This window comes from Onychostoma macrolepis, chromosome 07, assembly GCF_012432095.1.
Source record: "Onychostoma macrolepis isolate SWU-2019 chromosome 07, ASM1243209v1, whole genome shotgun sequence".
NCBI classification, from domain to species: Eukaryota; Metazoa; Chordata; class Actinopteri; order Cypriniformes; family Cyprinidae; genus Onychostoma; species Onychostoma macrolepis.
This window is the reverse complement of record NC_081161.1, coordinates 48,687,517-48,710,590: the sequence shown is the minus strand read 5'-3', so window position 1 is coordinate 48,710,590 and position 23,074 is coordinate 48,687,517. Positions and strand designations below refer to the sequence as shown.

At 38.7% G+C, this 23,074-nt stretch overlaps 1 long non-coding RNA gene across 1 annotated transcript; it reads right to left on the bottom strand.

Moving 5' to 3' along the window:
- Positions 1–20,480: 20,480 nt before the first annotated feature.
- On the bottom strand, positions 20,481–21,683 carry LOC131544910 (uncharacterized). The gene is made up of 3 exons (XR_009272272.1): positions 21,637–21,683; positions 20,939–21,066; positions 20,481–20,623 (listed from the first exon to the last, which is right to left on the bottom strand). It is a non-coding gene; the product is annotated as an uncharacterized LOC131544910 (long non-coding RNA).
- Positions 21,684–23,074: the final 1,391 nt, after the last annotated feature.

The window sequence follows — 23,074 nt, the reverse complement described above, 5'->3', positions numbered from 1 at the left end:
TAGTCTTTTAGGGGTAGTCTTTTAGGGGTAGTCTTTTAGGGGTAGTCTTTTAGGGGTAGTCTTTTAGGGGTAGTCTTTTAGGGGTAGTCTTTTAGGGGTAGTCTTTTAGGGGTAGTCTTTAGGTAGTCTTTTTAGGGCAGTCTTTTAGGGGTAGTCTTTTTAGGGCAGTCTTTTAGGGGTAGTCTTTTAGGGGTAGTCTTTTAGGGGTAGTCTTTTAGGGGTAGTCTTTTAGGGGTCTTTTTAGGGGTAGTCTTTTAGGGGTAGTCTTTTAGGGGTAGTCTTTTTAGGGGTAGTCTTTTAGGGGTAGTCTTTTAGGGGTAGTCTTTTAGGGGTAGTCTTTTAGGGGTAGTCTTTTAGGGGTAGTCTTTTAGGGGTAGTCTTTTAGGGGTAGTCTTTTAGGGTAGTCTTTTTAGGGCAGTCTTTTAGGGGTAGTCTTTTTAGGGCAGTCTTTTAGGGGTAGTCTTTTAGGGGTAGTCTTTTAGGGGTAGTCTTTTAGGGGTAGTCTTTTAGGGGTCTTTTAGGGGTAGTCTTTTAGGGGTAGTCTTTTAGGGGTAGTCTTTTTAGGGGTAGTCTTTTAGGGGTAGTCTTTTAGGGGTAGTCTTTTTAGGGGTAGTCTTTTTAGGGGTAGTCTTTTTAGGGGTAGTCTTTTTAGGGGTAGTCTTTTTAGGGGTAGTCTTTTTAGGGGTAGTCAAATATCCCTAGCATATATATGTAGATGCAGGGGAACCAAGAGTCAGCTTCAGAAACCCGACTCCTACTCCACAGACTGACACCAGACATTAAGTGAAAATTCTCTAGCCTATACTGGAGCGTCTTCTCAGAAGGGAGAGGGACATAAGAGAGAATCTGAAAAGACAAAGAGAGATAACAAAAGATATCAGAAAGATCAATAGGATGTTGTTCATTAATTTAGGTGACCAGTTGGCATGTTAAAAAAAACAACATATTGTTATAAATTTCACTCTGCAAAATACAAAAAATGTTGCTATAGAACTTTATTGAAAACTTGTGCTAAGTGCCCAATTATAAGACACTGAGGGAGGGCTAGTGGATGTACTGCACATTTATAACGCAAGGCTTTCTAGACAGACTAGTTGAATAGTCGTTCAGACAAACCACAGCTCCTGAAAATGACTAGTTTTGAACATTTCTAAGAGATTGATTGGTTGCTTGACTTTCATGATGGCTTATAATGATGACTTTTGAAATGCCTACAGTGCCTCTAAATCACAGCATTCATAATGTCACAGACAAGACACAGAAATTTCTGATAAGTTAATTATTATAACCGTTATGTTTTACCTCTGAAGAGATGGTAATGCTGTTCTCCATAATGTCTTCAGACACCTTCACTTCAGTGAAGTTTAAGTTTCTCAGCTGGTTCTGAGACTATCTAACCTTGTTAATAGTATTAACAATAACCAGACTTAAACCAGCACTGTTTTTTACCCAAACATCAGAATCAACAAAATCGATAATGTGTACTGTATATACCTTTTGGGACCAGTAAACTAAAACAGAAAGCAAATTTTTTTTTAACAAAAAGACAAAACACAGATCCTTACCAACCACAGCCTCCATGAGGCGCTTCAGGCAGGAAAGCAGCATAAACCCAAATGTGCCTCATGTACTTCTCACAAGCCATTTCTAGGGAGAAGGGTTTCCTACAGTAGAAAAGATTTCAATAATGAAAAAAATGACCGCTTTATCCTGTCTTCCTTCTCCTCTTTCTCCCCTTCTTAATTTAACTCTTTCTCTAAAACTCCATGCATAGATTGGATCTAAAGCCAAGATTTCTTCTTCATCTTTCTTTACATCTCAGGTTCTGCCTCATGTGTGAACAATTTAGCTGACTAGTGTTCATATGTTGAGAACTGTGTTAATGGAGCTCTTATTTAGACAATGTCATCTTGCTTGTGTGCTACACGATGAGTAAAACAACTAATTTTGATTTCATATTTAAAAAAATGTTTAATAGATGTTTAACTTGTGTAATTTAAATGGATTATTTTAGATAACCGTGATCATTGTCTTCTTTAAATTACAAAAACATATTGACACAGCTGACATTGGATTATGTCAGGAGGGCTTCTGTTTTCACTTTCTTTCATATCGCTGTGACAAAATGCAACAGTTTTAAAGAAGGAAGTGAGGGCATTTTCCTCACTGATCTGGTAAGTGTTACCACAGTTTAACCCTTCCTTGAATAAGAGTTGATGAATACACAAGGGTTTAACAGAAGTACCTTAAAATGCCACAAGTAAGTCAAGAACCTAGGAAAGAATATATATTTCAACATTACATCGTCATTATAACAATGCTTTCAGCTAGAGTGAAAACTTTGTAATTACTTGTAGAATTTGAATGCACAAGTTTGTTTCCGTAGACTTGGAGCCATTACAGGAAAGTCCAGTGTTCCACGTAAGGAACACTGGACTATGTTTTTTTTAACATAAAAAATCAATAAACTTAATGTGAGTCATATGCATCAGTCATACGTGAATGAAATAGGTACGTTTTATGTAATAATTCACAGCAAAGTCCCCACACTGCTCAGTCTCCATGTGTTTCCACACTACAGAGTGTTCAAGTAGAATTGAAGCAGTGTTGAGTTAAGAAGATAATTATGTGATGATTGATCATTAATGATGAACACCTGCTGTTATCAAGAAGAATCACTGAAGGAAAGAGAAACACAAGAACTACAACTGACTTCAGCCACAGCTGAAGATGAAATCAACTGAAATAAAAGAAGACATTAAATCTCTCAAGATCTGATTAAACAGCTTCACAAACAGCATCAGATTGACCAGATTGACTTTATTTCTGTCAGACTTCTAGAGAAGCTCTTATTGAGAATTAACAGAGGTTTAGATGCTTTATTGTTTTGTTTGAACTCACCATCAAAGAGACCAGTGTTTCCTTTTGTTGAGCTCTTGGCTCTTGACCCTTGACATTTTGGTGTTAATATTATGCTGGTTGTTTTAATTGTGTGATCATTTGAAACACACTTAGTTTAGCCAGCAAAGGCAAGTAAAAAAAAGAGTTGTTTGTAGATGATCCACTGATCTCATTTCAAGTCCAATTTCTGATTATATAGACATTATACTGTTTTAGATTTCTTCATAGCTTCATATCTTGCAGTATGGTAAATATCAGATAATTTGAATAATTTACAAATCACTTTGTGCACATAACGTTTTCATCTGTAGCAATACAAAGACCACAGACATCAAGATTCAGTATATGAATCTCAACAATGGTGACATTCAAGAAAATATTCAGATGAAACTCTGAACATCACAAAACAAGCTACTAAAAGTCACAACTATAAAAGCATACGTAAAATACAATAGTAAGAAAATAATCAAACAATTCAGCTGCGTTGTTTATTCATGCTGCAAAGCATGCTGGGATACATGGGAGAGTCTTGTACTATGCTGGTACCCAGCATGCATTGCAACATGAAGCATTTTGTTGACTTTCACCATTGTTGAGATTCATACACTGATTCTTGATGTCTGTGGTCTTTGCATTGTTACAGATGAAAACTTTTTGTGCACAAAGTGATTTGTAAATTATTTAAATTATCTGATTTTACAAGACTACTAGATCTGAAGCTATATAAAAAAATCTAAAGCAGTACTACATTCATACAATCAGATGTTGGACTTGAAATGAGATCGGTGGATCATTTGCCCACAACTCTTTTTTTTTCTTAGCTTTGCTGGCTAAGCTTAGTGTGTTCTATATAAACACACAGTTAAAACAATCAGTGTAATATTAACACCAACATGTCAAGGGTCAAGAGCCCAGAGCCCAACAAAAGGAAACACTGGTCTCTTTGATGTTGATTTCAAACAAAACAATAAAGCATCTAAACCTCTGTTAATTCTCAATAAGAGCTTTTCTAGAAGTCTGACAGAAATAAAGTCAGTTGTAGTTCTTGTGTTTCTCTTTCCTTCGGTGATTCTTCTTGATAACAGCAGCTGTTCATCATTAATGATCAATCATCACATAATTATCTTCTTAACTCCAGCACTGCTTCAATTCTACTTGAACACTCTGTAGTGTGGAAACACATGGACACTGAGCAGTGTGGGGACTTTACTGTGAATTATTACATAAATCTTACCTGTTTCATTCACGTATGACTGATGGATATGAATCATATTAAGTTTATTGATTTGTTTATGTTAAAACTATGTAATCTAAATGGATGGAAAATTGTTATGCAATTGAATTACATAAAATGTCAATTTAAACCGAATCATTTTTTTGAGTGTAGATAAACACAAAACAACATTTGGTGTGAAAATGGGTAGGACACAACAATTTGGACATGGAGCTGCACCAAGGAGTAGGATTAAACCATACAGGGATATTTGGATATTTTTATGACACTCAAACAGGTATGTCCTATACAATTATTTTGATAGAGGGAAACAAGATGCATTCCTAGTTTCAACATTATTTATTCTTCAGACATTCTGCTTTAAAATACATTAAGTATCAGCTGTATACAAAGTGACCATGATCAACATTTGGTTTTCAAGTGCTGAAATGTAATATTCAACAATCTGAAAATTGAGCCTCATTGAGGTCCCCATATCTCTGGGATTGAACATTGTAGGGCCTTGAAAATGAAGATTCCAAAAGAAAATCATATTTTTGCAAATTGACTCACATTTGGTTTTTGACCACTGAAAATAAGTAAATTTTAACAATTTACATCTGAAGCCATATTAAAATTCCAATATCTCTGGAACCGAACTATATAGGGCCTTAAAAATGAAGCTGTCAACTGGAATGTTTGTTAAGACCCAATATGTAAAAGGTCATCAAGATATCTTTATACTTCTTGAGTTACAAGGTCAAGGTCATTTTTTTTTATATAGCACCTTTAAACAACATTAAATGCTGGCCAAGGTGCTTCACAGTAACAAGGCACAATGATAAAACAAATACAAGGTATCACAAATTCAAAGAACTAAATAAAACCAAGTAAAAAAACAAGAATAAGAAATTACATCACTAAGACCAACATATCCAACAACTATGAGTAGGCCTGAGAAAAAAGATGCGTTTTCAATGATTTAAATCCAGACAAGGAAGAAGATAACCTAACAGACTGAGGTAATGAATTCCACAGCTTAGGGGCAAAAACAGAAAAAGCTCTGTCACCTTTAGATTTTAAGCGAGATAATGGGACAGTTAATAGATTATCAGAGGAAGATCTAAGAGATCTCCGAGGTGAGTATGGGCAAATAAGGTCTGAGATGTAAACATGCAGGGCTTTAAATACAAAAGGTAAAACTTGTACTCAATTCTAAATTTAACTGGCAGCCAATGCAGATGTACTAAAATAGGAGTGATATGCTCCCTCTTCTTCCTCCCCATTAAAAAACGGGCTGCAGCATTTTGAACCAGTTGCAAACGTGAAAGGGAAAACTGGTTGACACCAGCATATAATGCATTACAATAATCAAGCCTTGTAGAAACAAAGGCATGAATAACTGTCTCTAGATCACCAAAAGATAAAAAAGATTTCAATTTACGTAAACCCCTAAGCTGGAAAAAACTAGCACTCACAACAGAGTTTATTTGTTTGTCGAACTTCAACTCCGAATCAAAAACAACACCCAGGTTCTTTACGTGAGTATGGATATTTGGTTACAAGGGTCCTAAACTAGAGGACAGGGCGTTAACCAAATGAGGGGAGCCAAATAGAATGACTTCAGTCTTGTTCTCATTTAACTGAAGAAAATTATCACCCATCCAGCTTTTGATGTCATTTACGCAAGCAAACAACGCTGATAAGGACTTAGAACCAGGTTTGATTGACATGTACAACTGGGTATCATCCGCATAAATGTGATATGGGACCTTGTGAAACTCAAAAATGTAGCGAAGGGGGAGCATATATAAAGCAAACAAAATAGGGCCCAAGATGGAGCCCTGCGGCACCCCACCAGTAAAAGAAGCAGTTGATGAATAAGACTGACCTAACTCCACAGAGAAACTCCTTGCAGTAAAATAGGATTCAAACCAAGCTAAGGCTGAATCACAAATACCAACCTCGGTTTTAACCTGTTTAACCCTCTGTCGACAAACGCCAGATAATGCTGCTTTGAGGCAGATTTTCCTGATAAGGCCGAAATGAGCTTGAATTACTCTGTCATTTTTGATTGTACAGATAAAAGCAATACACCATTCGAATCTGTAAGGGGTCTACTTTTATTTGTATACACTCATAATAACAACTAAACTTTGTGCTTTTGAAGAATAAAGAAAACAAACAGGGTGTGCTCTCTGTCTTTTCCGTCTCCGCAAACTGCTTTTTGAAACATGTCACTAAAATGAACTGTAACTCAGCAAATACTTCACACAGAGACATGAGAAATATATCTATAGAAAGAGTTTGTACTTGACTAACTGGAGCCCAGGTCAGGAAGCAGACAGACTGGCTAAACCGATTGTCTGCTAGCCGCCTCACGTCACCAAAGTCAGTTAACTCTCAGCACATAGAATCTTTTTCATCTAGATATCACGCTATAGAGACTGTGTCTGTTCCCCGAACTAGAAAATACAGAAAACATCCAAACCAAAGTAATAGTAACAATTTAATTGATGTTCAACAAATAAAAAAACGATATAATACAGATAAACACATGATAAAGCTTGGCTTATTGAATATTAGATCTCTTTCTTCAAAAGCACTTTTTGTAAATGATATGTTCACTGACCATAAACTAGATGTGCTTTGTCTGACAGAAACCTGGCTAAAACAAGATGATTACATTACTTTAAACGAGTCTACACCACAAGATTACTGTTACAAACATGAACCGCGTCCAAAAGGTAAAGGGGGAGGTGTTGCTACAATTTATAGAAATATTTTCAGTATCTCTCAGAGGTCGGGTTTCAAGTATAATTCGTTCAAAGTAATGGTGCTTCATATAACGTTATCCAAAGAAACAAGTCTTAATGATAAATCCCCTGTGATGTTTGTACTGGCTACTGTATACAGGCCACCAGGGCACCATACAGACTTTATTAAAGAATTTTCTGATCTTCTATCGGAGTTAGTGCTGACTGCAGATAAAGTCCTAATCGTTGGTGATTTTAATATCCATGTTGATAATGAAAGAGATTCGTTGGGATCAGCATTTATAGACATTCTAAACTCAATTGGTGTTAAACAACACGTGTCAGGACCTACTCATTGTCGAAATCATACTCTAGATTTAATACTGTCACATGGAATTGATGTCAGTGGCGTTGAAATTTTACAGCAGAGCGATGATATCTCAGATCATTATCTAGTCTCCTGTATATTCCATATAGCTAAAGCTGTAAAGCCAACTTCTTGTTACAAATATGGTAGATCCATTACCTCTACCACAAAAGACTACTTTATAAATAATCTTCCTGACTTATCTCAGTTCCTCAGTATATCCAATAGCTCAGAACAACTTGATGATGTAACAGGAACTATGGACTCTCTCTTTTCTAGCACTCTAGATGCGGTTGCTCCTTTATGCTTAAGGAAGATTAAGGATAAAAGTCCAACACCGTGGTATAATGAGCACACCCGCGCCCTAAAGAGAGCAGCCCGGAAAATGGAACGCAGCTGGAGGAAAACTAAATTAGAGGTATTTAGTTTAGCTTGGCGGGAAAGTACCCTATCCTACAGAAAAGCATTAAAAACTGCTAGATCTGATTACTTTTTGTCTCTTCTAGAAGAAAACAAACATAACCCTCGGTATTTATTCAATACAGTAACTAAATTACCGAAAAATCAAGCATCAACAGGTGTTGGCATTTCCCAAGAGCATAGCAGTAATGACTTTATGAACTACTTCTAGGGATGTCCCGATCAGGTTTTTTTGCCCTCGAGTCCGAGTCATTTGATTTTGAGTATCTACCGATACCGAGTCCCGATCCGATACTTCTATAATACATAAAAAAAAAGAATAACGCCAGTTTCACAACGCATGCGTAAGCAGCGCGTATGTTAACAGATTAGAGCATTCACACCGCATGCAGAAGCGGCACGGCAGCATGTAGCAGGAGCAGAGCAGAAGCGCCAGTGCCGCGATAGTTTCGGCGCCGAGTCTATTTTTGCTGCGCCGCTTACGCTGAATTAAAGCCACAGTGCATTTTTCTTGATCAAAATTGACCTGATTAACATGAAAAATGACACATTTCACTGTAAAATCATGTTAGGTGTTTAGTGTTTCACAATCACGGGGTAAAAGGCACACTGTATTGATAAATACTTTAGCTAAAAAAAAAAAATTTGATACTGTCTAAATTAATACTTGTTCAGATCAATCACTTTAGCAAAGTTTGTACTAGGCTATTTTCTGCTTATTTTGATAAATGTTCTGTAAATATACTGTCATTAAAATGTTAATATAAAAATATATTTTAAAATACAGAAACAAAATAAAAAGTAAAGATTCTGAAAGCATTGAAGGAGATCCCATAATAAGTTAATATAGATTTACAGTAGTAACAACAAGTTTTATTTTATTATATGATATGATTAATATCATGTTTTTAAATATGATGGTTTCATTATAAACATGGTGATTATCTCTAAGGTGGACACCCAACATAATAGGCTATAGGATACCATATGAACCATATCATGTCAACAGTTGGAAAACTCAGCCATCTATATTAATTATCATGTTAATTATTGTGTCTTTCGCCCCAAAAGCAGGGGCGCTTTTTACCCCAAATACCATACTTTTAAATATTCTTCTAGTTATTGAAAAACTGTTGCTTTAATTATCTTAAACCAAACGGGTAATCCTTAAGACCTTTGTCTCAAAATATATTCAATAATTTTAGCGATTCTCATTTTCTACTTAAATCTACAACATTTAAAATACAAAACATCAAATATTAGATTTAGCACAGAATCAACTACACGAAAACACATCACTGCCAGGAGTTATTGCCCAAACTTCAAAGACCTGTTTAAATTATTAAAACTAGATGCATTTATTAACTTTAAGATTACTTTTTATCATGTAAACTATATGTACAGCATGTTATATACATGTGACAGAGGGGAACACGGCCGCATCACAGCATGCTGCCCATATCAAAGCACATGACAGACAGCTGTAGGAGAACACCTGAAAAGCGTGACCGAATGAACGATACTCGTCTGTATTTGCAGTACACAAGCCGCGGTTCAGCTGCGCGCGACAAACGCTGCCAGTGTGAAAGTTCTGCATACGCGCCGCTTCTGCGCTGCCTCTGCTCTGCTTTCGCGTGCGGTGTGAAACCGGCGCAACTCTGTGCCACCGCATAACTATAGCTGTGTTAAAAAATAATGAGAATATATATACATATATGTCCGAGTCCTGATCGGGAGGTAATGTCCGATTCCGATCGAGTCTGAAACCACGTGATCGGGCCCGATTTCCGATCACGTGATCGGATCTGGACATACCTAACTACTTCACTTCCAAGATCGATACTATCAGAGATAAAATTGTATCCTTGCAGCCGTCAGCTACAGTATCGCATCAGATAGCGCACTATAGATCCCCTGAGGAACAATTTCATTCATTCTCTACTGTGGGAGAGGAAGAATTGTATAAACTTGTTAAATCATCTAAACCAACAACATGTATGTTAGACCCGATTCCATCTAAACTACTAAAAGAGCTGCTTCCAGAAGTCATAGATCCTCTTTTGGCTATTATTAATTCATCATTGTCATTAGGATATGTCCCCAAAACCTTAAAATTGGCTGTTATTAAGCCTCTCGTTAAAAAACTACAACTTGACCCCAAAGATCTAGTTAATTACAGACCAGTGTTAATTTTGGCAGGCATTTTTGATTTAGTCTTAGTCTTGAGACGAAAATGCTTAATAGTCTTAGTCACATTTTAGTCACTTGAGTATTTCATAGTTTTAGTCTAGTTTTAGTCGACGAAAAGTCATTGTATTTTTGTCAACTTTTAGTCTTTACTTTTAGTCAAAGTGCAGTTAACAACATTTATTTTGGTAGCTATTTTATATGTAGTATTCAAACAAAAATAGGCATCAATTCTGCTCTCTTTAGACCAAATCAATTAAGCTTATGAGAAATTTGAATCAAGGATTGAATTTGGAAAAATTGGAATACATTTTCATTTTTTGGTAGAGATACAAATTAAACTCATTTTTCAGATACAGTAGCTTTACTTAAGTATACATTTATTTGACATCTTTTGTTGGTTAACATTTATGACACGGATATTTAGGAATGCTGTCCCTTTAAGACGGAAGGCATGCATGTAATACTGACACACATTCAGTTTTCATCCACCTGTTTACGCTCACTTAAGCCATAACTGACTGTATTTATGTGAGATACTCTGACTCTACATGATAGACACGGGACTGCTGTGTGTGTATTTGAGCGCTGAGAACTGAGAACTGATCGCGCGCTGTATGAGAACTGAAGAAGTGGAGCGTGCGCGAGAGAGAGAGAGAGCGCTTCTATCAGCGCGACTCCGCCTATCCCGCCGTCACTAACTTTAAATTAATCGACAACGAATTGTGACTCCCGGGAAAAACGGGACGTCTGGTCACCCTATCCCTAACCCTTCGGGTGCTGAGGCTATTGTTTCAGATCGTTAGTTTGCGTTTTGATAGCCTATCCGTCCGGCTGCCATACTGAGACTAGATACGCCCCTCATCTGATTGCAATCCAATGACAGAGACGCACATTTTGAAAGACAATACAGTTAACTTGGCCTATAGGATGTATTTTGAATGTCCGGTAGTCCTCAAATAACATTTTAGTCCCGTCTCGTCTTGTTAATGAAGACACGGCATAAATTTCGTCATAGATTTTATCATCAGACATTAATTTTAATTAGCTGGTCAACGTCTACTCTTAGTCACAGAAAAAAGGTTCGTTGACGAATATTTTTCGTCTTCGTCTTCGTCGACGAAATTAACACTGTTACAGACCGATCTCAAATCTCCCTTTTCTGTCAAAGATACTAGAAAAGGTAGTATCCTCACAATTATATTCCTTCCTAGAGAAAAATTATATCTGTGAGGAATTCCAGTCAGGATTTAGATCGTATCATAGTACTGAGACTGCTCTCATTAGAGTTACAAATGACCTGCTTCTATCATCTGATCGTGGTTGTATCTCTTTATTAGTTCTACTGGATCTTAGCGCTGCGTTCGACACTATCGACCACAACATTCTTTTGAATAGACTACAAAACTTTGTTGGCATTAGTGGAAGTGCCTTAGCATGGTTCAAATCGTACTTATCTGACCGCCATCAGTTCGTAGCAGTGAATGAAGAGGTATCATATCGATCACAAGTGCAGTATGGAGTACCTCAAGGCTCAGTACTAGAGCCGTTACTTTTCACACTTTATATGTTACCCTTGGGAGATATTATCAGGAGACATGGTGTTAGCTTTCACTGTTATGCTGATGATACTCAGCTCTATATTTCTTCGCGGCCCGGTGAAACACACCAAATTGAGAAACTAACGGAATGCATAGTCGATATAAAAAACTGGATGACGAATAATTTTTTACTGCTAAATTCTGAAAAAACAGAGGTGTTAATTATCGGACCTAAAAACCCCACATGGAATAACCTAGAACATTATCTAACACTTGACGGCTGCTCTGTCAATTCTTCTTCATCAGTCAGGAACCTGATGAAGGTTCCTGACTGATGAATGTTAATTCATGCGTTTATGACCTCAAGGTTAGACTATTGTAATGCTTTATTGGGTGGTTGTTCTGCACGCTTGATCAACAAACTACAGTTAGTCCAAAATGCAGCAACTAGAGTCCTTACTAGAACCAGAAAATATGACCATATTAGCCCGGTTCTGTCAACACTGCACTGGCTCCCTATCAAGCATCGGATAGATTTTAAAATCTTGTTAATTACTTATAAAGCCCTGAATGGTTTAGCTCCTCAGTACTTGAGCGAGCTCTTATTGCATTATAGTCCTCCACGTCTGCTGCGTTCTCAAAACTCCGGCTGTTTGATAATACCTAGAATATCAAAATCGACTGCGGGCGGCAGATCCTATTCCTATTTAGCACCCAAACTCTGGAACAATCTACCTAACACTGTTCGGGAGGCAGACACACTCTGTCAGTTTAAATCTAGATTAAAGACCCATCTCTTTAGCCTGGCTTACACATAACACATTAATACGCTTCTATTATTCAAATCCGTTAAAGGATTGTTAGGCTGCATTAATTAGATCAACCGGAACCGGGAACACTCCCCATAACACACGATGTACTCGTTACATCGTAAGTTGAATGGCATCTACGCTAATATTTGTCTGTTTCTTTCCTAGTCTGTTTCTCAGTCCGTATCCGATCAGATGGTGGATCAGCACCAAGAGATGATGTCTACAGCCCTGATCGTCAGCGGAGACCAGCACACCCAGATGACCCCCAAAGATATATCCCCAGATATATCAACCAAAAATAACAAAATAACTAAAATATAATAAAATACCTAACTACATAATACTACTCTTGTTAGAAATTGCAACAAAATTAAAATAGAAATATAAACTTTTGAACTGCGGGTTTCGTGAGAAAACCTTTTCGAGGAGAACTGGCCCCCCGACTGAGCCTGGTTTCTCCCAAGATTTTTTTTTTCTCCATTCTGTCACAGAAGGAGTTTTGGTTCCTTGCCGCTGTCGCCTCTGGCTTGCTCAGTTGGGGACACTTAATTTCTAGCGATTATCGCCGATTTGATTGCACAGATACTATTTAAACTAAACTGAGCTAGACAATGACATCTCTGAATTCAATAATGAAATGCCTTTAACTGAAAATTGAGTGTTTAATCTTATCATTAAACATTACTGACACTCTATCCTCCAATTTGATACTGTTAAGTGCTTTGACACAATCTGTATTGTAAAAGCGCTATATAAATAAAGATGACTTGACTTGACTTGACTTAACTTGGTAATTATGTGTTGTCTGAGGGTTGGCATCCTCCGTGGTCCTCTGAGGTGTTGGCATCATCTCTTCTCAGGTGTTTGGTCATCTCGGATCTTTTAAGGGTTGGATCCAGACTGACGCTTCAGTAATTCCTAGAATCAGAGAAACAGACAGAGACATAATTAGCATAGCTGCTGTTCTATTGAAGCAAAAATGATTTGTTCAACACAATCTAAAGAATTATAATGTACATTTGATTAGATATAAATGCAGTACAAGATTATAAGATGCATTATGTGAATGCTTGGCAAAAGAGATGTGTCTTTAATCTAGTTTTAAACAGAGAGAGTGTGTCTGAACCCCGAACATTATCAGTGAAGGCTATTCCAGAGTTTGGGTGCCAAATGTGAAAAAGCTCTACCTCCTTTAGTGGACTTTGCTATAATAGGTACTACCAAAAGTCCAGAATTTTGCGACCTTAGGGAGTGGGTTGGATTATAGCGTGGTAGAAGACTAGTTAGGTACGCAGGAGATAAACCATTTAGTGCCTTATAGGCAAGTAATAATATTTTGTAATTGATCCGGAACTTAATAGGTAGCCAGTGCAGAGACTGTAAAATTGGGGTAATATGATCATATTTTCTTGACCTGGTAAGGAGTCTAGCCGCTGCATTTTGGACTATCTGTAGCTTGTTTATTGAAGATGCAGGACAACCACCTAACAGTGCATTACAACCCAGCCAACATTTGTGTGTGGGGCCCATGTGGGTTTTACATGGGCTGAAAAAGTGGGCCCAAAATGGGATTGTCCGTGGGTTCCATAATGGCCCAATGCCAATTGCCCATATGGATTTCATGTGGGATTGTACTTGCCAACAGGTGGGCACCAACTGGGCAACATGCGCAAGACCCATCTTGGCCCCACCTTTATTTTTTATGTGGGTACTACAAGGTTACTACATGGGCTGAAATATGGGTTGTAAGTGGGTTTGTCCACTGGTTCCATGTTGGCCCCATGCAACATACCCATGTAGGTTTTATGCAGGATTTTCCTGGGTTTTAGGTGGGGCCCAACTAGGGATGATATGCAAAACCCATCTGGGTTCCATCTAAATATGGGTTGTGAGTGGGTTTGTCCACGGGTTCCATGTGGCCCTGTGCAGCTTACCCATGTGGGTTTTATGCAGGATTTTCCTGGGTTTTAGGTGGGGCCCAACAAGAGATCATATGCAATACCCATCTGGGATCCATCTAAGTATGGGTTGTAAGTGAATTTGTCCACGGGTTCCATGTTGGAACCATGCATCTTATCCATGTGAGTTTTATGCAGGATTTCACTGGGTTTTAGGTGGGGCCCAACTAGGGATCATATGCAAAACCTATCTGGGTGTTAGGGTGGGCCCAACAAGACAATATGCTTAAAATTTCAAATTTATTGAAACTACCCATCATATTATGCTATATTCTGATACCTAATTGTTATAATTAATGTAACTGTTAAAGTTAACACACATTTTGAACCTGTATTTGAACCAGTGTTTACTGAAAGCTTTGAACATTTGCACAAGAAAAAAAAAAAAAAAAACTGGGGACAGTTAGAAGCAGCAGCAACTATACATTTTTCAGTACTGCTTACACAGCAGACAGACATTTGTGCATTCTAGACACCCTCAGTCCTCCTCTGTCTCTTGTACCAATTTTGAGAGTTCCCCCTCAGGTTCTTGCCGGTTGACCTTTGACATCAGTGCAGTCTTCTAAAGAGCCTCTGCAAAACAAATATTTATTATTTTTTTTAGATATACAGCTATACAAGATAACATTAAATTAGCACTTTTGTGCTTAGCTGAATCATGGTTATACTAAAATGATTTAAAAAAAAAAAGAAAAGACATTTTAAAATTTTTCAGGAAGATGATTTATGAGCATGCTGCCCTCCCCAAGTAAAAACCAAAGTGTTTATGCCATTCAACTTTTTTAGGATGTGTTTAGTAAATGTGAAATATTATGCTACTTACCATAAACATAACAAATGGTTAAAATATCATATGAAATAACTTATACAAAGGATAAGAAAAAACTTCAATTGGAATGGTCAATGTATTGGAATATCACTGGAAGGGCAAATTACTAGAGAATTACTATTTATTTATTCAGACAATTCTGATTTCAATTTGTAATCATAAAATCATCTTATAATGTATGCATATGCATTTTAGATATTTTTCTGTTAGGTAGTTTCTCATGTTCAGATTCTCTGACATGGACGGAATAGATCGACAAAATAATGCATAATAAAGTTTTTTTTTTTTTTGTGAGGCACCATTGACCTCCACAGTATGAAAAAAATAATATGAAGTCCATGGTACCCCACAACTGTTTTCAAAATATCTTTTGTGTTGAGCAGAATAATGAAATTCATACAGGTTTGGAGCAACTTGAGGGTGATTAAATGATGACATAAGTTGATTCTGGATGCATAGAGAATTCAAATTTTTTTAGTTTCAGACATCACGATTCTGAACAGACAACTAAAAATAAAATGTCATTTACTAGAAGTTCTGACAAAATGTTAATGGCTGCAGTCTATTTAAAATGTTTAATCTTGAATGAATAATAAAAAAAAAAAAAATATGGTCTGAATGATTAAATCAGTGTTTCCAAACCTTTTTTCTGCCACAGCAGTTTTGATATGTAAAAAATCAAATATTTCTGGAGAAACCTGAAAATGTGCATCTGCCCCCATCCAACCTGACAGAGCTTGAGAGGTAAAGAGATGAGAAGGATGGCAGATAATTGCCAAATGCTGATGAGCAAAGCTTGCCGCATCAAACAAAAATCACTTGAGACTATAAAGCTTCTTCAGCTAAATATTTAGTTAAGGGTATGAATACTTATGTCAGTTTTTTATTTTTAATACATTTACGAAGTTGTGACAATTCTGTTTTTGCTTTGTCAGTATGGTGTATGGGGTGTAGATTGATGTGGAAAAAAGTAATTTAAAGCAGTTTAACATAAGGCAGCAGCATAACAAAATGTGATTTTTTTTTTCCACAAGGCACTGTATATGTGTCCCCATATATTTCTAATATATGATAATATTTGTAGAGAAACATAACACTTTTAATCCAGAATCATAATTATACATTGTATTAAAGGGATATTTCATTCAAAAATGAAAATTCTGTCATCGTTCACTCACCCTTATGTTGTTCCAAACGCTGGTAACTAGACAGTTAACGGGCCCCATTGATTTCCACAGTAATTTTTTTTTCCTACTATATGGAAGTCAATGGCTACTATGAACTGTTTGGTTATCAACATTCTTCAAAATTCTTCTGTTGAAGACAAAAGATAAGAACTTCATACAGGTTTGAAAAAACATAAGGGTGCTGAAGGGTAAATGATGGTAGAACTTTCATTTTGGGGTGAACTGTCCCTTTAAGGAAACATCTCACATTTCACAAAAGGTCTGTGAATCCATACCAGAAGTGGCAGTGCAGTGTAGCAGATAAAGGACAATCCTCCTCCAAATGGCCAGTAATGAAGCTGTGGTCACAGGGGCTGGCGATGAGGTTGCTAGCGGGCGTTCTCACTACTGGTTGCCTTCACAGCGAATCAGGTTTCTTGCAGCTAAATAAAAACATTTGGGAGGCAATAGACTAAATATAATATAATATAAATATAAATTAAATCCGTACATACAAACAAATATGAATGAGAAGCAGAGCCTACTTTTTTCCATTGTGTATGTTTATCTACGGCTGAAAGGAGAACGATCACATGAGCTCTACCGTCTTCTTTCCTATTGGCTATTGCTCCCGAAAGTCGCTCTTCATTTGCATAAAGTTGAATGATTCTGTACTTTGTCGCGTCGCTGGACACGCCCCATCCATTCTTTACCCAAGATGGCGGCGCGAGTACATCGCGAGGCTCTGGGTCTCTCCAGATTTTGCAATTTTGCGGTATTTTCTTACTCATCTCGGCCTGTTCGTGCAGAACAGTTGTGCCTTTACATCGTACACCCGTTGTGAGCTTTTGGATATCGGTTTGCAATTTCCGACACTTTTATGGACAATCTTGACTCCTTCCTGAGATCGCTAGGACACCGAGGCTATGCACCCTACCCGGCCGGGCGGAAGTGCTCGCAGGCGGCGTCGAGATCGTAAACAAAGGCGGGGGAAGCGCGGAGGACTAAGAGCTAAGCTAAGGCTAACACCACACCGGCTCTCTTTACCCAGCATTTTCCTTGCCAATGTACGGTCGCTAGTGAACAAAATGGAGGAGATTCGACTCAGCATCACACACAGCAAGAAACTTTTGAACTGTAACGTCCTAATCTTCACGGAAACCTGGTTAAACAGCGGAATACGGACACCGCTATTGAGCTAGCGGACGCCACACACTCGGGCGGATAGAACATTAGATGGCTCCGGTAAGACCAGAGGTGGTGGATTGTGCATTTACATTAACAAAGCTTGGTGCACAAACTCTGCTATTGTTGGGAGTCATTGTTCAGCTAACCTTGAGTTTCTCATGGTTAAATGTAGACCGTTTTATCTACCGCGGGAGTTCACTTCCACCATTATAACTGCAGCCTATATTCCCCCGGATGCTGATGCCAAGCTTGCTATGAAAGAACTTCACGCAGCCATCAGTAAACAACAGACTGAACACCGGAAGCGGCTTTTATTGTTGCAGGTGACTTTAATCACTCAAACTTAAAGTCAGTGCTACCCAAGTTTCACCAGCATGTTTCCTGTCACACCAGAGGAAACAAAACCTTAGACCATGTTTACACAAACATGGCTGGAGCTTACGTTGCGACACCCCTCCCCACCTGGGACAGTCAGATCACCTTTCTTTGTTCCTCACCCCCAAATATGCACCCCTCATCAACCGTGTGAAGCCATCAGTGAAGACCATCAAAGTGTGGCCTGCGGGGGCAGATTCCACACTCCAGGAAAGGTTTCTACACACAGACTGGAGTATGTTTGCTTCTCAAGCCACCAGTGGCGCTCACACAGACATTGACTCTTACACCTCCTCTGTATTGGATCATATCAATATCACCATTGACAGTGTTACAACCCAGAAACAGATCACCACATATCCAAATCAGAAGCCTTGGATGAACAAGGAAGTGCGACTCCTGTTGAAGTCACGCAACACTGCCTTCAGATCAGGAGATGCACAAGCCTACAGCACATCCAGAGCAAACCTGAAGAGGGGCATCAAAAGGCCAAGCACTGCTACAAGCTAAAGATAGAGGGACACTTTTCCAACTCTGACCCTCGGCGCATGTGGCAGGGCATTCAGGCCATCAGTGACTACAAACCCACCCACTCCACCCCGCAGCCACTGATGTCAACTTCCTGAACGAGCTAAATTACTTTTATGCTCGCTTTGAAAGAGACAACAGAGAAACTGCCACCAAGCTCAATCCCTCAGATGACCACCCACCAATCATACTCTCCTCCACAGATGTCTGCAAGGAACTGAACCGGATCAGCGCGCACAAGGCTGCTGGACCAGACAACATCCCTGGTCGTGTTCTCAGGGCATGTGCGGAGCAGCTCGCTGGGGTTTTACAGACATTTTCAACCTGTCTCTTGCCCAAGCAGCCGTACCAACATGCTTTAAATGCACTTCCATTGTGCCAGTGCCAAAACACTCTAGTCCGAGGTGCCCTAATGACTACCGCCCTGTAGCACTCACACCCATCGTCATGAAGTGCTTTGAGCGGCTGGTCCTGGAACACCTAAAAGACTCTCTACCATCCACATTGGACTCACACCAGTTTGCCTACCGTAGCAATAGGAGCACAGAGGACGCAGTTTCCATGGCACTGCACTCTGTGCTCACTCACCTGGACAATAAGAACACTTATGCACGTATGCTGTTTGTTGACTTCAGCTCAGCATTCAACACTGTCATCCCAACCAAGTTAATAGCCAAACTTGGAGACCTAGGCATCAATACCTCAATGTGTAACTGGATTTTGGACTTCCTGACCAACAGACCCCAGAATGTTCGATCAGGATTCACCTCCTCCACATCCATCACACTTAACACTGGTGTACCACAGGGCTGTGTGCTAAGCCCGTTTCTCTACTCCCTCTTCACCTCTGACTGCAAGCCTGTGTATGGATCTAATTCCATCGTCAAGTTTGCAGACGACACCACGGTGATTGGCCTCATCAGTAACAACGATGAGACTGCCTATAGGGAGGAGATCCAGCACCTGGCCACATGGTGCACTGAAAATAACCTGCTCCTCAACACCACCAAAACGAAGGAGCTCATCGTGGACTTCAGGAAGGAGTCAAGAGACACACGACACCATCCACATCAATGGAATGGCTGTTGAGCGTGTCTCCAGTTTCAAGTTCCTGGGGATCCACATCTCGGCGGACATGTTGTGGAAAACCAACACCTCCAGCCTGGTCAAGAAGGCTCACCAGCGCCTCTTCTTTCTGAGGACACTGAGGAAGAATCAGCTCTCCTCAGCTATCCTGGTGAACTTCTATCGCTGCGCAATAGAAAGCATCCTGACCAACTGTGTCACAGTATGGTATGGGAGCTGCTCTGTTGCGGAGCGCAAGGCACTGCAACGGTGGTGAAAACTGCCCAGCGCATCACAGGGACTCCACTACCTGCCATCGAACACATCCAGAGGAAACGCTGTCTGCATCGAGCTCGCAGCATCCTTAAGGACTCCTCTCACCCAGCCCACAGACTGTTTTCTCTCCTGCCCTCCGGCAGGCGTTTCAGGTGCCTCCGGACCAGGACCAGCAGACTAAAGAACAGTTTCTTCCCCAGAGCTGTCTCTTTACTGAACTCTACCCCGTTGATCCACTTCCTCATATATTATTAACTCTTCTCTCCTACCTCACATCTGCCTTATTTGCACTACTGAATGTAAATATTTATCACAGTAACAACTGTTTACTTTTGTATCTTGCACTACCATACCTAAATTGGACTATGCTCATTTGCACTGCCGACTGTTGTTACATTATCAATGCTTACATTAATATTTTGTACAGTTAATCACTTCCACTGCACTTTTACACCTTGTTTATAGTAACAGTCATCTGTATATATATTATATTGATAGTACATATCACCTGTAAATTCTGCCTATAGTAATAGCCATCTGTATATTTATTCACTATACACATTCACCTGTAAATTCTGTATATTTATTCACTATACATATTCACCTGTAAATTCTGTACATTTATTCACTATACATATTCACTTGTAATTTCTGTATATTTATTCACTATACATATTCACCTGTAAATTATGTTTATATTAATAACCATCTTTCTATATATATTTATACATATACTCAGTACATATCCTTGTCCTGCACTTATTCAACCATTGTATATACTGCACTTGCTACTATTGCACTTCTGGTTAGACCTAAACTGCATTTCGTTGCCCTGTACCTGTACTTGTGTAATGACAATAAAGTTGAATCTAATCTAATCTAATCTAATCCAGTCGCCAACGGCCTCTGTTGCCGGAAATCGCCAGCTCTCCATTGAAATGAATGGGATCGTGTTGCTTTGTCGTTGCGTGTCGCTTGTAGTGTGAACGGGGCTTCAGCTGGATCCTTGGTGAATCTGGAGTAGGATGGGGCTGACGAGTCCTTAAAAAGAACGATTTTTTATTTTTATTTTTTTCACCATTCCTTTAAACAATCTTAAAATGTAATTAAATTGTACTGCCATTTGCCATTAGGCGCCATTTAGACAACATAAATTGTCAGCTTTGAAACTGTTAGTAATGATTGAAAATTTAAACATAAACCTAATGCATGACAATCTCATCAGAAAAATGTGAATCCCCAAAAGAAAGACAAAGAGGATTCACAAAAATGGACCCTTTCCATAGATATCATAGCAAGGTAAACACAACTGTAGCTTAAACAAAAAGCCAATTTGTACACCACAATCAAACCTACCTTCAAATAATTTTCCCTGCAGCTGCATTTATCCTGATAAGACACATCTGAAGGTTGTGATGTTCCCCAGTGAATGAAATAAAGGACTGATGATGGTGACAAGTTCTATTTCTCTTTCTTTGTGCCACCTCAGAGGAAGAAAGACAACAGGAGGGGAAATGTCTTACAAATGTACTTATAATGATTAGAATCATACTTAATACTACAGATATTAATCCCAATGTGAGGTCTAGAAATGGTTAAAACTGAATAACATCTTACTGTAGTCTCTGTGTTGGGTGCCTGTTTTCCCTGAAAAACGTGTGCTTGATTATAAATGTAAACCAATATCTTATCATTAGCCGTTATCAGTATTTGAAGAGGTGTAAAGACAAAAAAATTACTCAGAAACGGTCATCGACACAACATATATAACATTTCTCAACTATCCTATAGATTCCAGTGTTTCTGAGTGTAAATTGTTTTCTCATTCACTTTACTTATTCCGATGTTCCTTTACTTCTCACGAGTTTGAGTTTTAAACTAATTTAGCTGACATTAATACAAACTCAGACGCTGCATTGAAATACATAACTTACTTGCCAGCGCTAATACGCTAATCGCAATTATAGACTCTCACTTTGATTTCTTCTCTCTCACATAAATTATGTACACAAAACATAACTTTACTATGGTTTGACTGAAAAATGTTTTGTTACCTGATATCGCCATGTTTGCAGGACCACATCCAGTCTGCCCCTTCCTCTGTTCACACTCCAGCTTCTGTTCTTCATTGACATGCCACAACTCAAATTAATTTAAAATAAGACTTTAACAGGCACATAACCGGAACTGACCGAGTAATCTCGCAGTCAAACACATCACCACACTGACGTATTTTAAAATTTACTAGTAAGAAGGCGTGCACTTTTGTCATTGGCCCGTTTCATGGATAACAGTCAGATTAACCAATCATGATGTAAGCAACCAGGTGAAACAACCAATTGCAATTGAGTGGTAACGAAAGTAAAGAGTTTTATTTTTTTATTTTTTTTTATTATTATTAAAGAAACATGTGCATTGTTTTATTTTTTAGGCTGTATTATTTGATAAATTGGTCAAATAGTGTTCTGATGACAGTGTATGAATAAAAGTTCAATAATGCATGGTAAACTGTAGGCACACACACAAATCTGCAAACTTCAGGAGCTTGACAGAGGGGTCTTTAGAGGTGCAGTCATTTGTGTAGAGGGAGAAGAGTAGTGGGGAGAGAACGCAGCCCTGAGGAGCTCCAGTGCTGATGGTCCAGGTGCTGGATGTGTGTTTTCCCAGCCTCACTAGCTGCTGCCTGTCTGTCAGGAAGCTGGTAATCCATTGACAGATGGAGGTGGGTACAGAGAGCTGTGTCAGTTTCTTCTGAAGGGTGTCCGGGATGATGGTGTTGAAAGCGGAGCTGAAGTCCACAAACAAGATCCTTGCATAAGTCCCTGGTTTGTCCAGATGTTGCAGGATGTAGTGCAGTCCCATATTAACTGCATCATCCACAGATCTGTTTGCTCGGTAAGCAAACTGTAGGGGGTCCAGCAAGGGTCCTGTAATGTCCTTCAGGTGGGCCAACACCAGTCTCTCAAATGACTTCATGACCACAGACGTTAAAGCAACAGGTCTGTAGTCATTATACTATCAGTAGCTACTATAAGCACATAAGTGTTATATAACTGTGAAGAGTAGAAATGCTGACCATACAAGTCATGTGATTGGCTTTAAATTGATGTATTTTAGTCATACTCATAAGAACAAACAATCAACATAAAACTTGCTCTTACATTAAACTTTTGCAGCCTGCAAATGAGCTAAAACAAATCAAACAACATTATCAGCTCATTGAGAACAACCATTTTAGTTCATGTAGCCATAGCCTAACCACAAGGCCTACACTTCACAATAATGGTAACCTCAAAAATTGGCATAAACAAAAACTCTTTTAAATGTCAAAAATAGCTGAACAACAAACTTTAAAAAGTCTTTCCCTTTACTAAAAAACACATTAAGCAGTACTTAATTTACAGATTTACACTCCTGATCTAGCCCTATGCAAAGCATGCTGGGAACTAGAAATCCACTTCCCAGTTTCATGATTTACAGAAGTTTGTTATG